Source organism: Entelurus aequoreus, linkage group LG09 (genome assembly GCF_033978785.1).
Source record: "Entelurus aequoreus isolate RoL-2023_Sb linkage group LG09, RoL_Eaeq_v1.1, whole genome shotgun sequence".
In the NCBI taxonomy this organism is placed as follows: domain Eukaryota; kingdom Metazoa; phylum Chordata; class Actinopteri; order Syngnathiformes; family Syngnathidae; genus Entelurus; species Entelurus aequoreus.
The window spans coordinates 36340055-36361343 of NC_084739.1; the positions used below are offsets into that span (position 1 = coordinate 36340055).

The 21289-nt window shown below is 41.3% G+C and overlaps 1 protein-coding gene across 1 annotated transcript in view; it reads right to left on the minus strand.

Annotated features, from left to right (window-relative positions):
• Positions 1 to 17176, minus strand: part of vwc2 (von Willebrand factor C domain containing 2) — a 157060-nt gene extending 139884 nt beyond the window's left edge. Inside the window, exon 1 of the mRNA XM_062058671.1 lies at positions 16896 to 17176. The gene's annotated coding sequence lies outside the window, so the exon portion shown is untranslated. The remainder of the gene's footprint in view (positions 1 to 16895) is intronic.
• Positions 17177 to 21289: the final 4113 nt, after the last annotated feature.

Sequence of the window (21289 nt, forward strand, 5' to 3'; positions counted from 1 at the left end):
AAAGTCCATAACACCGCCGCGTCTTTGGCGGATGAGGAGGAGGTCGCACAGCGGCGACGATGACGACAGCGCCATGGGAGGAGTCTTCGATGGCGGCACCGTGCAGAGTCCCGCCGGTGACGCGGAAGATGTCTGCGCCGTGGGAAGGCGCGCCTGGGAAGATGAAGGTGGCGGCGATGATGTCTCCGTGGGAGGAGACGATGGCGGGGATGACAGCGGCGTGTGCTTGGCTGCACTGCTGCTGGTAATAGCCCCCCCTCCAGTAGGCGGATGCCAGACGCCGTTCACCACAGGGAGAAGGAGTTCCGGGTTGTTGATGTCCCCCGGTGCGAAAACCAGGGACGGGCGGTAGGGGGCCAGGAGGAGGGAAAAAGACACGTCCCTCGCCGAGTCCCAGCAGGAGGCCAGGAGGGACATCATGGAGGGCTCCACTGGAGCCTTCGCCGGACTGGCAGGACGAGCGGGTGCTGGAAGGGATAGCAGCCGTGGTGCAGCTGCTGGAAGCTGCCTTGGAGCAGGAACGGGTGCTGGGCGCTCAGCCGGTGTTGGTCGTCGTGGCGCCGCGACCGGCGTACGACGCGGGGCTGCGACCGGCGTGCGACGCGGTGTGGGAACCGGAGGTCGACGCGCCGGCACAGGCGATTGCCGTGGAGCCGGGACAGGACGCACAGCAGGCGACGGGGAAGATGGCGGCGGTGGCCGCGCCGGTCGGAGAGCCGGAGCCGGCGGCCTAGCCGGGAGGAGGGAAGGCGGCGGTGGCCGCGCCGGTCGGAGAGCCGGAGCCGGCGGCCTAGCCGGGAGGAGGGAAAGCGGCGGTGGCCGCGCCGGTCGGAGAGCCGGAACCGGCGGTCGAGGCAGAGGGAGAAGGTCCGAGCCTGCTGTGGGCTGGGACCGCACAAACCTGGCTTTCAAGTCCTCGATGAATTGTGCGGTCCAGAACGTCGGCTGTGCATCGCCGACAGGGGTTCTCGCGAGGACACAGCATTCTGGCTCGATGATACTGTGAGGAACTCGCATGGCTGCCGTTTGTGTGTCCCCAAGATGCAAGAACCAGCAGGAGGATGAGCAGGTAAGAAGATTTTAATTAACATAAACAGAAAATAAAGCAGTCTTGCATAAATGTTCCAAACATAGAGAGTTTATCATCGAGCCCTGAGGAGTGCTCCAGCGAAAACATAAATAGACATATGCTGATTGGCAGCAGGTGTGGACCGGCTGCCAATCAACGGCAGGTGAGGAGAAAACAGTGCTCAGCGGAACAAACAGGAAATATAACAAAATAAGAGCACTGACAGGAAGTAATACAAAAACCAGGAAACAAACTGAAATGAAGTGACCGATCGTCACAGCCTCCCCGTTTAAAGTGTCACCTTTATTGTTTTTGTTTGTTTTGAAGCCCAAATACCTCCATATTGGGCTTCACGCACCATCTTTATTAACCAGTACAATTATTTTTTTGCCATTTTTCCTCTCCAAGATGTTATTGCTTGTATGCACTTTGCATTTTGACACACTCAACATCATGCGCCTCAGCTCTGTAGTCACCGCCGCAAAGCAGCACTCAGATGAAAGAGCGGAACCGGCACCTTTCAAAGGGGTATAGTACCGATTTCAACTGATTAGTACCCCGATACTTTATTAGTACCGGTATATCGTACAACCCTAATGACCACAGAAGAACACCGTGCTGCTGCTGCTGCTAACTAGCCAACTTTTGTTAACGTGACCACCGATGCCAGGGATTGTAGCATTTAAACACCTTCATTGGTAATTTGATGATAATTTGATAATACTCTAACACTATACTGCAGTACATTGATATGTCGCAACTAGGGTTGTACGGTGTACCGGTATTAGTATAGTACCGCGATACTAATGAATCATTTTCGGTACGATACCGCCTCTGAAAAGTACCGGTCCCGCGCCCGCATCGAAGTTGCGTCGTGTCATTGCTGGTTTACGAGCAGACGAGCATGTTCCGCAGTGCACAATCACGGAGTACTTACAAGCAGACAATGTGTGTAGACAGAAAATGGAGAACAGACGCATGTTGGCTTAAAAACTAACGATAAAGGTGAAGTTATAACACTGAAACGCCCTCAGGAAGAGGTGCTTAAAGACATGGCTAGCTAGTTAGAGGCGAACGTCCATCCGCCATCGGCAGTGTTTTAGTTACTTTTAAATCACTAATCCTTGTCTCCATGGCGACAAATAAAGTATCTTACAAGTATCATCCCTGCAGGACAAGGAATCGTTAAACATGTTTCACTACACACCGTAGCTCCCCGGCATCAAAATGTAAACAAACGCCATGGATGGATCTACATCTGACATCCACCGTAATGATATCAAGTACAGTAGCTTAACTAGTCGATACTACCATGATTACGTCGATACTTTCGGCATCACAACATCTTCTTTCGTTTTTTTTTTTAAATGTATATTATGTTTATAAACTCAGGAATTATGTCCCTGGACACATGAGGACTTTTGAATATGACCAATGTATAATCCTATAACTACTTGATATCGGATTGATACCTAAATGTGTGGTATCATCCAAAACTAATGTAAAGTATCAAACAGAAGAATAAGTGATTATTACATTTTAACAGAAGTGTAGATAAAAGAGAAAGTAAGCAGATATTAACAGTAAATTAACATGTAGATTAATAATTATGTTTCTACCACTTGTTCTCAATAATGTTGACAAAATAATAGAATGATAAATGACACAATATGTTACTGCATAAGTCAGCAGATTAATTAGGAGCCTTTGTTTGTTTACTTACTACTAAAAGACAAGTTGTCTAGTATGTTCACTATTTTATTTAAGGACTTAACTGCAATAAGAAACATATGTTTAATGTACCCTAAGATTTTTTGTTAAAATAAAGCCAATAATGCAATTTTTTGTGGTCCCCTTTATTTAGAAAAGTACCGAAAAGTACCGAACATTTTTTAGTACCGGTACCAAAATATTGGTATCGTTACAACACTAGTTGCAACATTATTATGCTTTAACTTGAACTACTGGGCAAAATTCTCTAAATATGCATCGTATTGATAAATGCAAGGATTTTTACATTTAATTAACGGACATTTTATTGACTCACAAAAAAAAGCACACACTCTATGTTAGCAAAATATGGGTCATGGGTGTCCATAGTATTGACCGGAAGCAATTTCGCCCTACAGCTAAATTTTTGGGGCATTTGATGTTTTCTGAAAATTAAATTAAATCAATATTAAAGAGGTATACTAGATATGACACTAACAACATTTAGTTTGTCACCTATATACCAAAATCTAAGACAACAGGTTTTTTTAGATAACTGATACATTTTATTGGTTTTAGCATCTTTAATGTACAAAATGTATTAAAGTGGCCCAGGGCATTCTTTCACTTTTCAATATGCAGCCCTTGGTGGAAGAAAGTTTGGACACTGTACCATTATAATTGGTAAAAAACTGAATTCTGAAATGAATTTTGAAAAAACAAAAAAAAAGATTCCATAGGCTCCTATACACAAAAGCAGTACCAGGAAAGCGCCCAACAATTTGCAGTCATGCTGTTGTTACAATATACGCTACGGTTACAATAGATAACCTCAACATTTCCGAATCGCTATCATTAGCAAACATCAAATAAAAAATTAAACCATGCAATGGAATTGATCCCTATACATTATAAAAAAAAGATTTGTCGAGTGATCTCAAGGATTATCCACCGGTCGCGTTCCCAGACATGTCGAACTATCTGGTGCACCAGACCTCTTTCTCCAAGACAAAATAGATGAAAACATGGAAAAGAATGGAGATCTACAACTTCTTTGTGTGTGGCTGAGTCAGAGAAATTGATATCAAGACTCGCCCAGAAAAATATGCATCGTTTTTGCTCAGCTAAGTTTGCATTTTATGGTTTAACTTAGTTGCCTTGTTGTTGGTGCATGCGTCGTTAAGAGTACGGGTGGGTTGCCCGGTTTTTATTAAGATATAATTATAGATGTTAATGTTGTGTATGTGCTGAAAGCTCATTTATGATTGATGCCTTTGGTAAAAGCTTAACTCATTTAGGTTTTGCTCACATTTGCTATCTTTCATTTCGAATTGCCAGGTTGGTGCTTTACAAAACACTCGTTTTGTAAAGCACCTCGTTTTAAAAACTTCAAAACAAGATAAAATACAAATAATATCAAAATAATACATTAATGGGAAATACTAAACGTCAAAAGTATTTCAAACAAACCTTTATCGAAGTGATCACTGCAAACTTGTGCGTTCTTCAACTCTACTGCCTTGGACTGGAGTCAGTGCCACTTTTGTCATTTCGTAAAATCTTGACATCTTTCGCCCTTCTTGATTACCTCACGAGTAACTTTGAAGAAACGTTTATCCTTTTCGCGATTTGAACGGTTCGTACAGCCTAAAACAACGCAAGCAGAGGGCATTTTTTTTCGATAAAGGCTAAATGCCACCCAGAACGCTTTGACAACAGACGCTTACTTGTTTATATACATTTATTAGCTATCTTAAAGAAAATCATGTCATTGAATCAAATTATGCAAATTATACAATGATGTCATGGTGACCACGACTCCACCTTGATTTAGCTATTAAATGTATTTACAGTAGATGTTTTATCACAGGCATATACAGGCATGATATTACATTACACATCTCAAATTTGAAACACACCTAAATTAATTATAATATTGATAATATTAAAAGCCCAGCCCAAATATTTTAAAGGGGCAAAGTATTTAAACATGTGGTGGTTTTTGAAGGCACAAAAACTTAAACAAAAAGAATGCCTACTTGCCACATAGGAACATCACTTGGCAGGCTGCTCCACTGCTCACATATCTAGTCTTCTACACTATATATCTATGCTGTATATATCAATTACATTTTAAAAAGAGTGTCAGACTGTGTGCCTCTGTTACTTACAAAGTGTTACTTGTACAATATCACTGGCAAGCACCTGGATGAGTGTGCAACTCAGCATTAATTTATTCATTTTTTAATGGCTAGTTTTACTACAGTTTACGTTGGCACTCAAGTCTTTATGGAAACTAGTTTCAGTATCAATCCCTAAGTGTTTGTAATTGTATAACAATTTACAAGTTATTCCTGTTTGGTACAAGCTGATCGTGTAGTAGTGTTGGCTCAATGTTTGACTTTTTCTCTATGACGCTTCTATGTAGCGGACTACTTATGATTACTTCTTCTGCTGCTGTTTCCTGGCAGCTTTCTCGCTTTGCAACATCTGGCTTCCTGTTGTGGAACTACAGAATCAGTAGTTTATTTTAAAGGGAAACTGCAATTTTGCTGATCGTTCGCAATCATTATGAAAGACATGACGATGGATGGATTTTTTTAATGCATTCTAAATATTAAATAAACGTAAATAATAGATCCCTTACAGCAGAGCCAATGGGAGCTCCATTATTACGCCCATAAAATCTGATAAATAATTATGCAAAAAGCGCCAACAATACTCAATTTACATTTCGTGACTTGAATGTTAACTAAGTATTAGTGATATTGTTATTATAAGCGTTAACACAGACAAATAATTTATGGCAGCGCCGTTATCACATATTGTGTGCCTATATTTTTACATCATCGAGTGGTCTGCTGTTTCCTCGCTTCCCTGCTCTCTGTAAGTTTATTGTAGATCATAAATCATGGCTCTCACCTGAAATGTACATGACTAAGAATATAATTCGACAAGTTGGGACACTTTGATAGCCATTTCGGACCTGGAACTGGCCAAAACGATACAAAAAGCGCTTGGGTCCTCCAGCCCCACCACCACATTTCTTTGCGAGGATTATGAGAAAATGTTCATCTAAATGGGAATATCATTTAGATGATCATCCTAGCAGTTGGCATCCTAATGACAGCAGAACTTATACAGTAAGTGATGTTTTAGTATGTATATGGCGGCGCATGACGATGGCGATGCTGCGGCTATGCTAACGCTCTTGGGAGTGTAGAGCGATTTGGCAAAAAACACCCGTCATTTCTGTCAATTTCATGGCTGGCTCAAAGCGTGAACACTCTGTCATCACATATGACCGACAGACAATTCTGGATGTGGATGGATCGGGTCGTTATAGACTGAAAGATGCATGTACGGTGGACCTCCTCGCTAGCATGGGAATACTTCGTGGGCTACATCGAGCGGCCTTTGTAGCAGCGGAGTCAAGTGCTAGCGGTGACCGCCAATGGAGACGACATAAGCGGTGCGAGCGGAAGCAGAAGCGGGGATGCCGAGCTGGGCTAACAACAAAGAGAAAAGCTAACCAAAGAAACGTGGAGTCTCCGGGTAAGAAGACATTTAAACTAGAACTAGCCGGCGTCAGGCTGGATAATCCCTGCACACATAGCAATTCTCTTAGAATAAAACACAACTCACATAATGTTTTTTCTTTTGTGACCGTGTCAGAGGCAGACATACATTGTACTGAGGTAGCTAACTATGATGCGTTCAGTTTATCGCAGCATCAAGCAAACAATCTGAATATCCCCGTCGTATCAATTCCTAGGTATGGTCGAAACTATTTAAAGTGCAATACGCATAATAAACGCAACATTATTAATATTGCTACTTCGGATAATTTCAACAAACAATCCTCAAAACAGCCCACTACCTATAATATGGGCTTTTTAAACATAAGATCATTATCTTCCAAAACGTTGTTAGTTAATGAAGTCATTAGAGACAACAAACTTGACGTCGTTGGTCTCGCCGAGACCTGGCTCAAACCAGACGAATTTTTTGCGCTAAATGAGGCAACTCCTCCTAACTATACCAATACACATGTTGCCAGACCTCTTAAAAGGGGAGGGGGTGTCGCACTAATATACAATGAAAACTATAATCTTACACCTAACCTAAATAATAAATATAACTCGTTTGAGGTGCTCACTTTGAGGTTTGTCACACCGCTGCCTCTCCACCTGGCTGTTATCTACCGCCCCCCTGGGCCCTATTCGGACTTCATCAGTGAATTCTCAGAGTTTGTTGCTGATCTAGTGACGCACGCCGACAATATAATCATAATGGGGGACTTTAATATCCATATGAATACCCCATCGGACCCTCCATGCGTGGCGCTCCAGACTATAATTGATAGCTGTGGTCTTACACAAATAATACATGAACCCACGCATCGCAACGGTAATACGATAGATCTAGTGCTTGTCAGGGGTGTCACCACCTCTAAAGTTACGATACTCCCGTACACTAAAGTAATGTCCGATCATTACCTTATAAAATTCGAAGTTCTGACTCATTGTCAACAAACTAATAATAATAATAATAACTACTATAGCAGCCGCAACATTAATGCTACCACAACGACGACTCTTACTGACCTACTGCCTTCGGTAATGGCACCATTCCCAAATTATGTGGGCTCTATTGATAACCTCACTAACAACTTTAATGACGCCCTGCGCGACACCATTGATAGTGTAGCACCGCTAAAGCTAAAAAGAGCCCCTAAAAGGCGTACCCCATGGTTTACAGAAGAAACTAAAGCCCAGAAATTATCATGTAGAAAGCTGGAACGCATATGGCGTGCGACTAAACTTGAGGTTTTCCATCAAGCATGGTGTGACAGTTTAATAACTTATAAACACATGCTTACCTCAGCTAAAGCTAAATATTACTCAAATCTCATCCACCTCAACAAAAATGATCCTAAATTTCTGTTTAGTACAGTAGCATCGCTAACCCAACAAGGGACTCCTCCCAGTAGCTCCACCCACTCAGCAGATGACTTTATGAATTTCTTTAATAAGAAAATTGAAGTCATTAGAAAAGAGATTAAAGACAATGCATCTCAGCTACAACTGGGTTCTATTAACACAAAAACGACTGTATATTCGACGGATACCGCCCTCCAAAATAGTTTCTCTCTCTTTGATGAAATAACATTGGAGGAATTGTCAAAATGTGTAAATGGGACAAAACAAACAACATGTTTACTTGACCCAATTTCTGGAAAACTTATCAAGGAGCTTTTTGTATTATTAGGTCCATCAGTGTTAAATATGATAAACTTATCACTTTCCTCTGGCACTGTTCCCCTAGCATTCAAAAAAGCGGTTATTCATCCTCTACTCAAAAGACCTAACCTCGATCCTGATCTCCTGGTAAACTACCGGCTGATCAGCTGGAGGCGTGTCTTAATGAAATCAAACAATGGATGTCCGCTAACTTTTTGCAACTCAACGCTAAGAAAACGGAAATGCTGATTATCGGTCCTGCTCAACACCGACATCTATTTAATAATACCACCTTAACATTTGACAACCAAACAATTAAACAAGGCGACTCGGTAAAGAATCTAGGTATTATTTTCGACCCAACTCTCTCGTTTGAGTCACACATTAAGAGTGTTACTAAAACGGCCTTCTTTCATCTCCGTAATATCGCTAAAATTCGTTCCATTTTGTCCACAAGCGACGGTGAGATCGTTATCCATGCGTTCGTTACATCTCGTCTCGATTACTGTAACGTTTTGTTTTCGGGCCTCCCTATGTCTAGCATTAAAAGATTACAGATGGTACAAAATGCGGCTGCTAGACTTTTGACAAAAACAAGAAAGTTTGATCATATTACGCCTATACTGGCTCACCTGCACTGGCTTCCTGTGCACCTAAGATGCGACTTTAAGGTTTTACTACTTACGTATAAAATACTACACGGTCAAGCTCCTGCCTATCTTGACGATTGTATTGTACCATATGTCCCGGCAAGAAATCTGCGTTCAAAGAACTCCGGCTTATTAGTGATTCCCAGAGCCCAAAAAAAGTCTGCGGGCTATAGAGCGTTTTCTATTCGGGCTCCAATACTATGAAATGCCCTCCCGGTAAAAGTTAGAGATGCTACCTCAGTAGAAGCATTTAAGTCTCATCTTAAAACTCATTTGTATACTCTAGCCTTTAAATAGACTCCCTTTTTAGACCAGTTGATCTGCCGTTTCTTTTCTTTTCTACTCTGCTCCCAACCCGGGGTGGACCGCTAGCCTGTTCATCGGATGGGGACATCTCTACGCTGCTGACCCGTCTCCACTCGGGATGGTTCCTGCTGGCCCCACCATGGACTGGACTTTCGCTGATGTGTTGGACTTTCACAATATTATGTCAGACCCACTCGACATCCATTGCTTTCGGTCTCCCCTAGAGGGGGGGGGGGTTACCCACATATGCGGTCCTCTCCAAGGTTTCTCATAGTCATTCACATTGACGTCCCACTGGGGTGAGTTTTCCTTGCCCGTATGTGGGCTCTGTACCGAGGATGTCGTTGTGGCTTGTACAGCCCTTTGAGACACTTGTGATTTAGGGCTATATAAATAAACATTGATTGATTGATTGATTGATGTTTGTTGGCTCTCATAAACTCTGCATTGAGTATAAATCTGTGATCAAGAATAAATATTTGAAATTAATGCACCGTGTATGCTTAAAATTATCAAAATACATACATTTTAAATGTTATTATAAATGTGCCCGTTACTACATTACATATATACTTACATTATGTATATAAAACCCTAATGGACATGTTTGAATGTTTTTAGGGGCTCTATAGGCAGAATTGAACCGCTGCCATAGGCTCAATTGTAAGCAGACTTTTAATCAAATTAATTTCATATTTAAAATGCATTAAACAAATCCATACGTCGTCATGTCTTTCATAATGATTGTGAAGGATAGGCAAAATTCCAAAGAAAGTGCAGTTCCCCTGAAAGGGAACAAAAGACTAAATAACCGACACTGCAGTTTTGCATGTTTAATGTCGGTTTTGAGTTTTTTCCGTTTAATCACCTAGAACTACAATTTAATTTCAGATTTGTTTTCTGCGGTGAGGGATGCTTATAGCGGAGTGAGCAATAAAATATTTAAAGGCCTAATGAAATGATTTTTTTTTTATTTAAACGGGGATAGCAGATCCATTCTATGTGCCATACTTGATCATTTCGCGATATTGCCATATTTTTGCTGAAAGGATTTAGTAGAGAACATCGACAATAAAGTTTGCAACTTTTGGTCGCTGATAAAAAAAGCCTTGCCTGTACCGGAAGTAGCGTGACGTCACAAGGTTGAAAGGCTCCTCACATTTCCCCATTGTTTACACCAGCAGCGAGAGCGATTCGGACAGAGAAAGCGACGATTACCCCATTAATTTCAGCGAGGATGAAAGATTCGTGGATGAGGAACGTGAGAGTGAAGGACTAGAGTGCAGTGCAGGACGTATCTTTTTTCGCTCTGACCGTAACTTAGGTACAAGGGTTCATTGGATTCCACACTTTCTCCTTTTTCTATTGTGGATTACGGATTTGTATTTTAAACCACCTCAGATACTATATCTTCTTGAAAATGAGAGTCGAGAACGCGAAATGGACATTCACAGTGACTTTTATCTCCACCACAATACATCGGCGAAGCTCTTTAGCTACGGAGCTAACGTGATAGCATCGTGCTTAAATGCAGATAGAAACAAAATAAATAAACCCCTGACTGGAAGGATAGACAGAAAATCAACAATACTATTAAACCATGGACATGTAAAAACACGGTTAATGCTTTCCAGGCTGACGAAGCTTAACAATGCTGTTGCTAACGACGCCATTGAAGCTAACTTAGCAACGGGACCTCACAGAGCTATGCTAAAAACATTAGCTATCCACCTACGCCAGCCCTCATCTGCTCATCAACACCCGTGCTCACCTGCGTTCCAGCGATCGAAGGCGCGATGAAGGACTTCACCCGATCATAGATGCGGTCAGCGGCCCGGAGACGGCGGAAGTCAAGGTGAGGTCGGCGGCTAGCGCGTCTGCTATCCATCTCAAAGTCCTCCTGGTTGTGTTGCTGTAGTCCGCCGCTAATACACCGATACCACCTACAACTTTCTTCTTTGCAGTCTTCATTGTTCATTAAACAAATTGCAAAAGATTCACTAACACAGATGTCCAGAATACTGTGGAATTTTGAGATGAAAACAGAGCTTTTTGTATTGGATTCAATGGGGTCCGAATACTTCCGTTTAACTATTGACGTCACGCGCATACGTCATCATACATAGACGTTTTCAACCGGAAGTTTAGCGGGAAATTTAAAATTGCACTTTATAAGTTAACCCGGCCGTATTGGCATGTGTTGCAATGTTAAGATTTCATCATTGATATATAAACTATCAGACTGCGTGGTCGGTAGTAGTGGGTTTCAGTAGGCCTTTAACTTCTGTGTTATAGTTTGTTAGCTCTGCAAACGTCATAAAACATGGGTCCTACTCCATTCATCCATCCATTTTCTACCGCTTGTCCCTTTCGGGGTCGCTGGGGTGCTGGAGCCTATCCCAGCTGCACCCGGGCGGAAGGCCTAGACAAAAATCTGCCAAAAAACAAAATAACAGAGATTATAAAATAAGTACTAACTTAATATACTGCATCAGCATGGGCTCATAAATAACTGACGGAAAAAAATGTACATACACTTATTCTGTGCTGAAATAATCTAAATGAATAATGAATATGTTCTTTAACTAAATTATCAATAACATTGAATTGCAAATAAAATACAGCTTCACTATTTTAGTCATAATTTTTGCACTTAAGAAACTTGTCTCTGACTTAACTCCAGATTTCTTCTATTTTGAGATTGTTAATACTGCCATAAGTGGTGGAAAAGTGTATTGCAATTGAGTACCGGTGTGACCCATAAGGACCACAGCTGAGAAAGAGATATCTTTGCCGGCCCTCTAAGGGGCATTCACTGACCATCAATGGGCCCCAGCCCTATGGTTAAGAAACACTGACATATAGTTTATTGTATCATAGATATTATAGTATAGAAAGCGTCATATTTCGTATACCAAGGGTGCAACGATTCGTGGCCATCGACAAAAATCGATAGTTTGTCGGCAACAAATTAATTTGACAATAATAGTTGACAACATCGTCGCTTGAGTTTTTACAGACGGAAATTTGTGCGACTTGTGACTCCCAAACATCAGAAAAAGAAAAATGACTGACTGCTGTAACACTTCAAGTGAAAACTAAATACGTCAAAGACACAAATAAGTTTTTCATTTTATAAAGCGGAACATGTCTTTAATGGCTATACGCCTGTGATGTAGAAGTGTTTAAAGCAGTGGTCTGAGATGATATTTAGTGGCCCTCACCTTAATATTCAAGTTTGTGTTGTGTTAGTAATCTTAGTGCGACCCGCGACTTTTATATGAATGGCACTTTACAGTATGTTGAAGAGGTTCATTTAGCCTACTAATGTGTATTTATAAACGGTTGATTTATATAGACGTCACGCTAACATCACGTGACACCTCTGAGGAAGGCTGCAGAAGCAAGATAGCCGAAACTTGTCAGGTACAAAACTTTACCTTACTAGCCTATACAAATCAACTGTTTATAAAGGCACTTTACAGTGTTGTGTGCGGAGCAAAACGAACACACCAATCACGGTGGGGTATACGGCTGTCGGGGGCGGGACATCGACCGGGCTTGATGCAAGCAGATAAACATTTCTCGATGAGTGAAAGTGACAGCAGCGTTGCCATGGAGAGTTGTATTACGTACCTGGCTGACTGCCTCGTTTCCATTGAGCACAAGCGGACATTCGTCCCAGCGAACACAACACTTCTAAAAAAGAAAGTTGCTGCCTAGCTGGACATTATACGTACTGTATGTATGTGTTTCTCTGACAAAATAAATGTAAGTGATGCGTACGCGGCGGGATAAAAGAAAAGTAAGGAACTCAATGTAGCGTAATGTTCCTGCAGTCACATAGCGACACCTGTCTGTCGGCAATAACAGTCCCCGGTAACCCGGACCAATTATAGGGTGTCACCGTTATTTGTGGGTCATTATTTTTCATTGGCATCACACTATTTGCACAATGAACATTACATATATTTCTATATGAAGTCATTTATTTTTTGTGTCTATGACTACATTTACAACAACAACAACACAGCGGTTAACAAGCACTGTCGACTTTTTGCGCCCACTATTCTGATACTTTCTACCATCTACAAATGCCATGGTGTTTATGTCATCATGTAAGACATGAACATCGAGCGCTGTGACCGTTGTTTCAAATTAAAAAGTTACAGCTCCAACATTCAAGTGAGTGTCGCTTCGGATGCCATTGTTTGCTAAAACCCCTACTACACACAGAAAAATGTGTGGAAGAGAATTGCAAGTAGGTCACGCCTATGCGTACCTAAACAAAGATTGTGGATGACTGACAAGAATCAGATGTAGACGTAGAGCGGCACGATTAATCGACATCAAGATTGGCACAGGGGTTAGTGCATGTGCCTCACAATATAAAGGTCCTAAGTTCAATCCCGGGCTCGGGATCTTTCTGTGTGGAGTTTGCATGTTCTCCCCGTGACTGTGTGAGTTCCCTCCGGGTACTCCGGCTTCCTCGAACCTCCAAAGCCATGCACCTGTGGATAGGTTGATTGGCAACACTAAATTGGCCCTAGTGTGTGAATGTGAATGTTGTCTGTCTATCTGTGTTGGCCCTGTGATAAGGTGGCGACTTGTCCAGGGTGTACCCCGCCTTCCGCCCTAATGCAGCTGAGATAGGCTTGCGCGACCCCGAAAGGGAAAAGCGGTAGGAAATGGATGGATGGAAGATTTTAATTTGTGCGATAACGTAAACGCAAGAGGCTGAGTTGTTTTTTTTCTCTGCCGTCACCAGCATTTGAGTGACAAACTTTAAAAATGTTTAGCCTCGCGTTTTTTTGTCTCTTGCTTCAAACAGTGAGAATGATGTCTCACTCTGTGCATTGCTCTCAGCACCTGAGCACATTGATTTAACAGTAGAAATAACAGAACGTAGTTAGCCCCCTTTTAGTCATCCACAATCTTTGTGCCTGCGGGCGGAGAACAAGAACACTAGCTTTGCACACACAGGAAGCACGAAGACAGAGCCTTGCAACTTGCCAGTTTCACAAATTAACAAAAATTAGGAGGAAAAATATATGATTACAAAGCCAAATGTCCCATTTTGGGAATATTTCAGCTTCAAATCGGGTGGGCAATATGAGTCCATCAACACAGACATCCGACCCAGTTTTTCCAACTGGGAAAAAAACTGCACTTTAACATGTTTAATATTTATAGAAGTTAAATTGTTGCTTAAAGAAATGAGAATCAATTTTCTTGTTGAATTTGTTTATTTATTTAGGATACAGTTATTTACCTTCCAATTACAGTACAATAGTAAATTATTAAGGAATACAGTAATGAATTATTATTATATATTATAATTACATTACACTATAAACACTGTATAGATTTTAGTTATTCAGTTTAAGAGCATGATGCAGCCAAAAGCTCTGAGTCCGTCTGCATAAAGCCAAATATTATATTTAATAAAATTATTGCATATTGTTCTAATGTGTGGCACCTTAAGACAAGAATATAATGATTGACACTCATTATTTTCGCAGTTTTATGTATTTCTATGTAGGTATAAAATATAGAAATCATAAATCGAATGGCTATCAGAATTTTAGAGAGGAAATTCGCAATGAGGTTTTTTCTCAAAATTGTGCAAGCTTACCCGGACGCAGCAATTTATCGATGACGGCAAAGTTATTGAGGTCATTTTCATTTATTGTTCGTTTGATTAGCCCAGGTCTTTAATTGTATAAAATGATTTTAATGACATCAAATTTACTGCTTTTTAATGCTATTTAAGGCTTTAATTTTCACAAAATCAATTTTAATGACTTTTAATGCTTTTTAATATCCCGTGGAAACCCTGTATTGATCTGCATGGTTTTCTTTGGGAGAACACTCTTCTCCTGTCCACTGACATTTAAATGTTACACTGACTTGCTACACAACAACCCCTTATTTTGCAGCATTAGCAGGTCAGTGATGTCACGTACTGGACGTTCACAAAGTCAGCATATAGACCGACACTGAGGTGCAGTCACGGTGATTAATCTAAGAAAGATCTAACCTGGCTGTTGGTTCATGGTTCAATGTTTCTCACCGTAGAGTTGATTTATGACTCATAGTAAATATTGTTTTCATTACCCAGCATGCGAAATAAAGCCCATAAGTCTTTGAGCTCAGTGAGACATGTTTTGCTCAAGCTTGACTAATAAGATACTACTATTCATATAGATTAGACTGACAAGACTTCAATAACAAGACGTGCAGGAGAAAAGGTTGACCTGCCTCTTGCTTTCCTCAATAATGTCACTCACAGATGTTCCTTCTAGGATAGCCTGCAGCAATTAAACCAACACATTACTGCTATAAATAGGCCCAAATAAACTGAGGCAGCGTGCTCATCTTCAGGAATTTTCCACATATTTGCTAAGATATCTCTCTTGTTGTGGATTTTTTTTATTAGCTCCTAATGCATCTTGACAGTTTTCAAAAAAATTACAAAAACGATGGCGACATGCAAGGGGAAGCAATAATGCAAGGCTCACAGCAGCCACTTGTTTTGATTTGTGTTTAGGGCTGTTGTTGTAAACAGTGCAAGGCTCACACAAATTGGCTTGCAATGAGCCTCCGAAGCAAGAATCGTATTAAAAATGTTTCAGTGAATAAAACTAACGCAGCAGGCACAAGACATTGCTATAACATTGATTAAACATACATGTCCTTTAAAACTGACTTTGAAACAACGTTGCAAAATAGTTGTATTTGTAAATTGAGACAATAATGTCAAACGTTGGATACATGTTGTTAGTTGGGATCTGGCCAAATCCTAAAGGTCAAATCAACGTCAAAACCTGACATTAAATAAACGTTTTTAAAAAGCATGTTTCCACATTGTATTTGTGTTGGAGAATACTGGTTGGGAAAATGACCAAATTTCAATGGTCAAATCAACTTCAGAACCCAACATAGTCAAAAAGCATATTGTTCCAATGTTAAGTTTGAGGTCTTAATTTAACAATTTCTCAACATTGTTTCAATGCCTTATGCCTGCTGGGAAAGCCAGTTCCCAATGTCACATCAAACTGGATGTCATTCTTAAGAAAAAGGATGTCTTGAGGCTAGAATAAAATCGTACTCGCAAACGGAATGCGCTCGACACTGTTTGCACTTAGCAAATTCCTCCATCTTACCCAGCTCCAACATCCTGACATGTCATCTGCACAAATGGGGAATGTGACTATTTACTTTGAGGTACATCGGTGACAAAGCAGATCACTGGGGATGAGACGTGAAAGGTTATGACAGTCTTGGCTTGTGGGCTCCAATTTGACAAGGCTGAGGAAGCATTGAATTAATGATGGCTTCCTACAAATGTTATACAAATAAAAAAATGTGGCGTGGCATTATGCAGTCTAATTAGAGCAACGAGGGACAAGCAAAGCAGAGTATCAAGCCATCTGCCGGAAAATAAATGGCTGCGGGGCAGTCTAATTGAATTGTATTCCTTACAAGTGACCTAAATCAAAAGTTTTCCCAAACATGCAACCGCCCTCTCAAAACTGTCACGTAATTTTTGCATCATGCAGCTAGGAAATAGGGGGGACAGTTTGAAAAGTATAAGATATGAAAGGGCAGATACATGGATGTCATGTTGATGTGTGTCTCACCCAGGGATGTGCTGACATTTACATTTTACTGGGGAAAAAACTGAAGGCACACATGGAGCTGCATTTTCTTAAAAGCATCCACTCTGCTGTCGCCTACCTGAATATAATTTGAATTTCTTATGAGTACAACCATGCAAGTGAATAAAAGAAACATGCAGCATCTACAGGTGCAGGTATTTTTGTGATCAACAAACATTACACCACATATCGAAAGTAGGTGCAAACACATTTATGGATATTTTCTTCTATTTGAATTGAAATGATGTGAACCTACCAATGATCAGTGTTCGGTCCTTGGGTCGGACAGAGTTGGACAAGTAAAGTCGCTGTGAGTCCAGACAGTAACAAAGTGCGGCTGGTCCACTTTGTACAAAATACGACGTTTTCCCCAAAATGATGGCCGCTGGTCAGTAACTTAACTCGGCTGGCAAGAGTGTAGAAGGCGCTTTCGCTCCCCTGCTTGTGCTCCGGAAAGTGTGACGTCCCTCCTCTACACAGCCACTTTATTTTTCTCCCTCCCAAAAAAATATTAAATAAATGGAGGCGGAGTGGCTTGTGACGTCGTGTTTTGTTGTCACGTGACCACTAGATGGCGCGGTTTTACTGCTCGGATCAACAACTCTGGTTCATTTCTCTCAATTAAACACGTTGTTTCTACCGGGGACGTCACTATGTATTAACTGTTTCATGAACATCACATTCTTCATCTATTAATTCTTCGTGGCTTTAGGGTGTATATTCAGAGGGTTAAACAAGGGTTTTTGGTCAAATTTGATTATTTTTGTATGCCAAGTAAACATGTAATGTATTATCAAAACGTCACATATGTTATAAAACAGTGGTGTGCCGTCAGCCTTTTCTGCTGGCCTAACATAACCAGAAATCATGATAATAATTAAAGATAAAAGTATTTTTTTTATTTTCTTTCCCTAAATATCTAAAATTATTCATATTCTCTTCATGTCATATTATGCTCCTTTTAGTACTGTTGTTTTTAGGCTATAGTTTTTATCCAATCAGAATTCAGCTAGCTTATGTTGCCATGCTGTACCAAATCTGCCCAGGGCCTTCAGAATCAACAATGCTGGCGTCTATGCACTGTAAGTGAACGGGCACATACAGTTAATAGATAATTGCGATAACCAATCAGATGACGAGTTGTTGTCAGTAAGGCCTTCTAGCTGGCCTCACGTTGAACGTGACATTTACGCGTCCTGTGATTGGATACTCACTTGTTTGAGCCACGGCGGTGCTATGCTGATCAGCAGACCGGGACCGTTAGCGGATGAATTTGAGAACACATGCAGTTGATAGACCGTTGGGATAGCCAAACAGATCACAAGTTGTTGACAGTAGCCTATCTAGGTGGCCTGATGTTAACGAGACTGTGATTGGATACTCACTTGTCATTCCAAAGTGAGTATCCAATCACAAGTTGCAATTTCAATTTATAAAGCAGTAAGTGTTGCGCCGTAGCAGAGAAATCACCAATACTCACTTTTTTAACCCACAAAGAAGGAAAACAAAACATTTATTAGGTGGCAGATATATATTTGCAAGGCCATTTTCAAGAAGGATATTTAAAGAGAAACTACATCTTGTGAGACGATGTCGGCCAACCCGGGAAGCTAGCTGAGCTGTCCCGGCGATGAAATGTTGAAATGCCCGCCACTTCCACTCAAATCAACCGACTACGAGCATTACCACTGGCTTATACGGCGTTGAATGGCTGCTACAAATTGTGAGTTCAAATATTTTATTTCTTAATTTTTTCACTATCATATGTTTTTTGCACTCCTCTCTGAGCTGCCACCTTACCATGGTAGAGGAGTTTGCGTGTCCCAATGATCCTAGGAGCTATGTTGTCCGGGGACTTCCATGCCCCCTGGTAGGGTCTCCCAAGACAAACAGGTCCTAGGTGAGGAATCAGACAAAGAGCAGCTCAAAAACTTCTATGGAAATACAAGAACCGAGACTCAGATTTCCCTCGCCCGGACGCGGGTCACCGGGGCCCCCCTCTGGAGCCAGGCCCGGAGTTGGGGCACGATGGCGAGCGCCTGGTGGCCGGGCCTGTCCCCATGGGGCCCGGCCGGGCACAGCCCGAAGAGGCAACGTGGGTCCCCCCTCCAATAGGCTCAGCACCCATAGCAGGGGCCATAGAGGTCGGGTGCAATGGGAGTCGGGCAGCAACCGAAGGCAGGGCACTTGGCGGTCCGATCCTCGGCTACATAAGCTAGCTCTTGGGACGTGGAATGTCACCTCACTGGGGGGGGAAGGAACCTGAGCTAGTGCGCGAGGTGGAGAAGTTCCGGCTGGATATAGTCGGACTCACCTCGACGCACAGCAAGGGCTCTGGAACCAGTCCTCTCGAGAGGGGCCGGACTCCCTTCCACACTGGCGTTGCATGCAGTGAGAGGCGAGAGGCTGGGGTAGCAATTATTGTTGCCCCCGGCTCAAAGCCTGCACGTTGGAGTTCAACCCGATGGACAAGAGGGTAGCTTCCCTCCGCCTTCGGGTGGGGGGACGGGTCCTGACTGTTGTTTGCGCTTACGCACCAAACAGCAGTTCAGAGAACCCACCCTTTTTGGTCACACTCGAGAGAGTACTTGAAAGTGCTCCCCCGGGTGATTTTTAAATGCGCCAGAAAATAGCCCATGTTGTACACTGTTGAGGCGATTAAATGACCAGTAGTGTGTAAATGTGTTTCTGTATAGCAATGGTCATGTGGTGACATAAATGATGGTATTATGAGAGGTAATCATTGAAGTCGGACATCACTGAAGGCCTGAGTGCATACTTGCCAACCCTCCCGTTTTTAGCGGGAGAATCCCGTTATTCAGCACCTCTCCCGACAACCTCCCGGCAGAGATTTTCTCCCGACAAACTCCCGGTATTCAGCCGGAGCTGGAGGCCACGCCCCCTCCAGCTCAATGCGGACCCGAGACTGAGTGGGGACAGCCTATTCTCACGTCCGCTTTCCCACAATATAAATACGCTTGCAAGTTCCAAAACGAATGGAAACAAGAATTTCAGTTCATCCAGGACAGTTCGAAGGGGAAGGTGTATGTTGCCTGTAAATATGTAGAACAGACTTCTCCATTGAACACGGTGGCCGAAATGATTTCTCAGTCATGAACAGAGAAGTTAAACAGGACAATACTGCCATCTAATGGATAGATAATTCAAGTATTTCTTTTATGTAAATACAATAAATATATATTTATAGCTAGAATTCACTGAAAGTCAAGTATTTCATACACATATATATATATATATATATATATATATATATATATATATATATATATATATATATATATATATATATATATATGTATGAAATATATATGAAATACTCGAGTTGGTGAATTCTAGCGGTAAATAACCACGCCCCCAACCACGCCCCCCCCCCCCCCCCCCACGCCCCACCCCCACCTCCCGATATTGGAGTTCTCAAGGTTGGCAAGTATGCCTGAGTGGGAAATAATTACAGCCATAAAAAATCAATAATAAGGTTGAGTGGATGATATTGACCATTTCTAAGCTTAACTATATCTATGTTCGTTCCACATGGATAGCTGCAAATCTGGCATCGAACACTTTACCCAAAAAAACGTCATAACGTCATCAGAGCTCACCTTTCACACACAACACCAACTTTTTGGAACAAGGCGAGTTGATAGAAGAAAGGTAAGAATATAATACATCTATTTGTGGCAGCATAGGATAAATTATTCACAAGTTTCACTACTACATCTCATTGACCATAGCTGTGGTGTGCTCAAAGACCCTCGATTAAAGTTAGGAAACAGATGTGCTACTAGTTTTTTTAATGTCAGAGGTAGACTCTAACTCAGGGGTGTCAAACTCATTTTAGATAGGGGGCCACATGGAGAAAAATCGACTCCCAAGTAGACCGGACTGGTAAAATCATGGCACGAGAACTTAAAATAAAATAAAGACAACTTCAGATTGTTTTCTTTGTTTAAAAATAGAACAAGCACAAATGTACAAATCATAATGTTGTTGGGGGTTTTTTTTACACTTACATGTTGCGGATAATCATTTATTTCTCGTTATTTATATTTTCTGAATAAATTATGTGATAATGTTCATCAGTCAACTCATTAGTGTCTATCATGATAAAAAAATATATATATCAAAATCAAATTACAGGATGTTATTTATGTAGTTTGATCATTTTCCTTGACTGATGTACTAACATCATGTGGTTTATTTTGTACATATGCAGCTTCATCTAAAAAGATACAAAGAATTGTTATTACGTCATACAGTGGACACATTTAAAAACAGTTGTTCCTTAATAAAAAAATGTTGGGTTAATTTTTATACTTAGCAATCTCATCGCATGTGCCGGATAAAACCTGTTCGCGGGCCTCATCCGGCCCTCGGGCCGTACGTTTGACACCTCTGCTCTAACTCTAAGGAGATGTACTAATAGTAACATGATAAAAAATAAAGTATTATTAAGATTTGTATTATTCACCAATTATAATCCTATGTGTATTAACTAATCTCTACTTTAAACTCTGACATAAAGGTAAACTTGACATCTTTGTAATCATATTTAAGGTTATATGATTATTCAAACTCCTATTCTAACTACGTTGTACATATCAAGGAAATAATCACTGGTAGTTATAATAT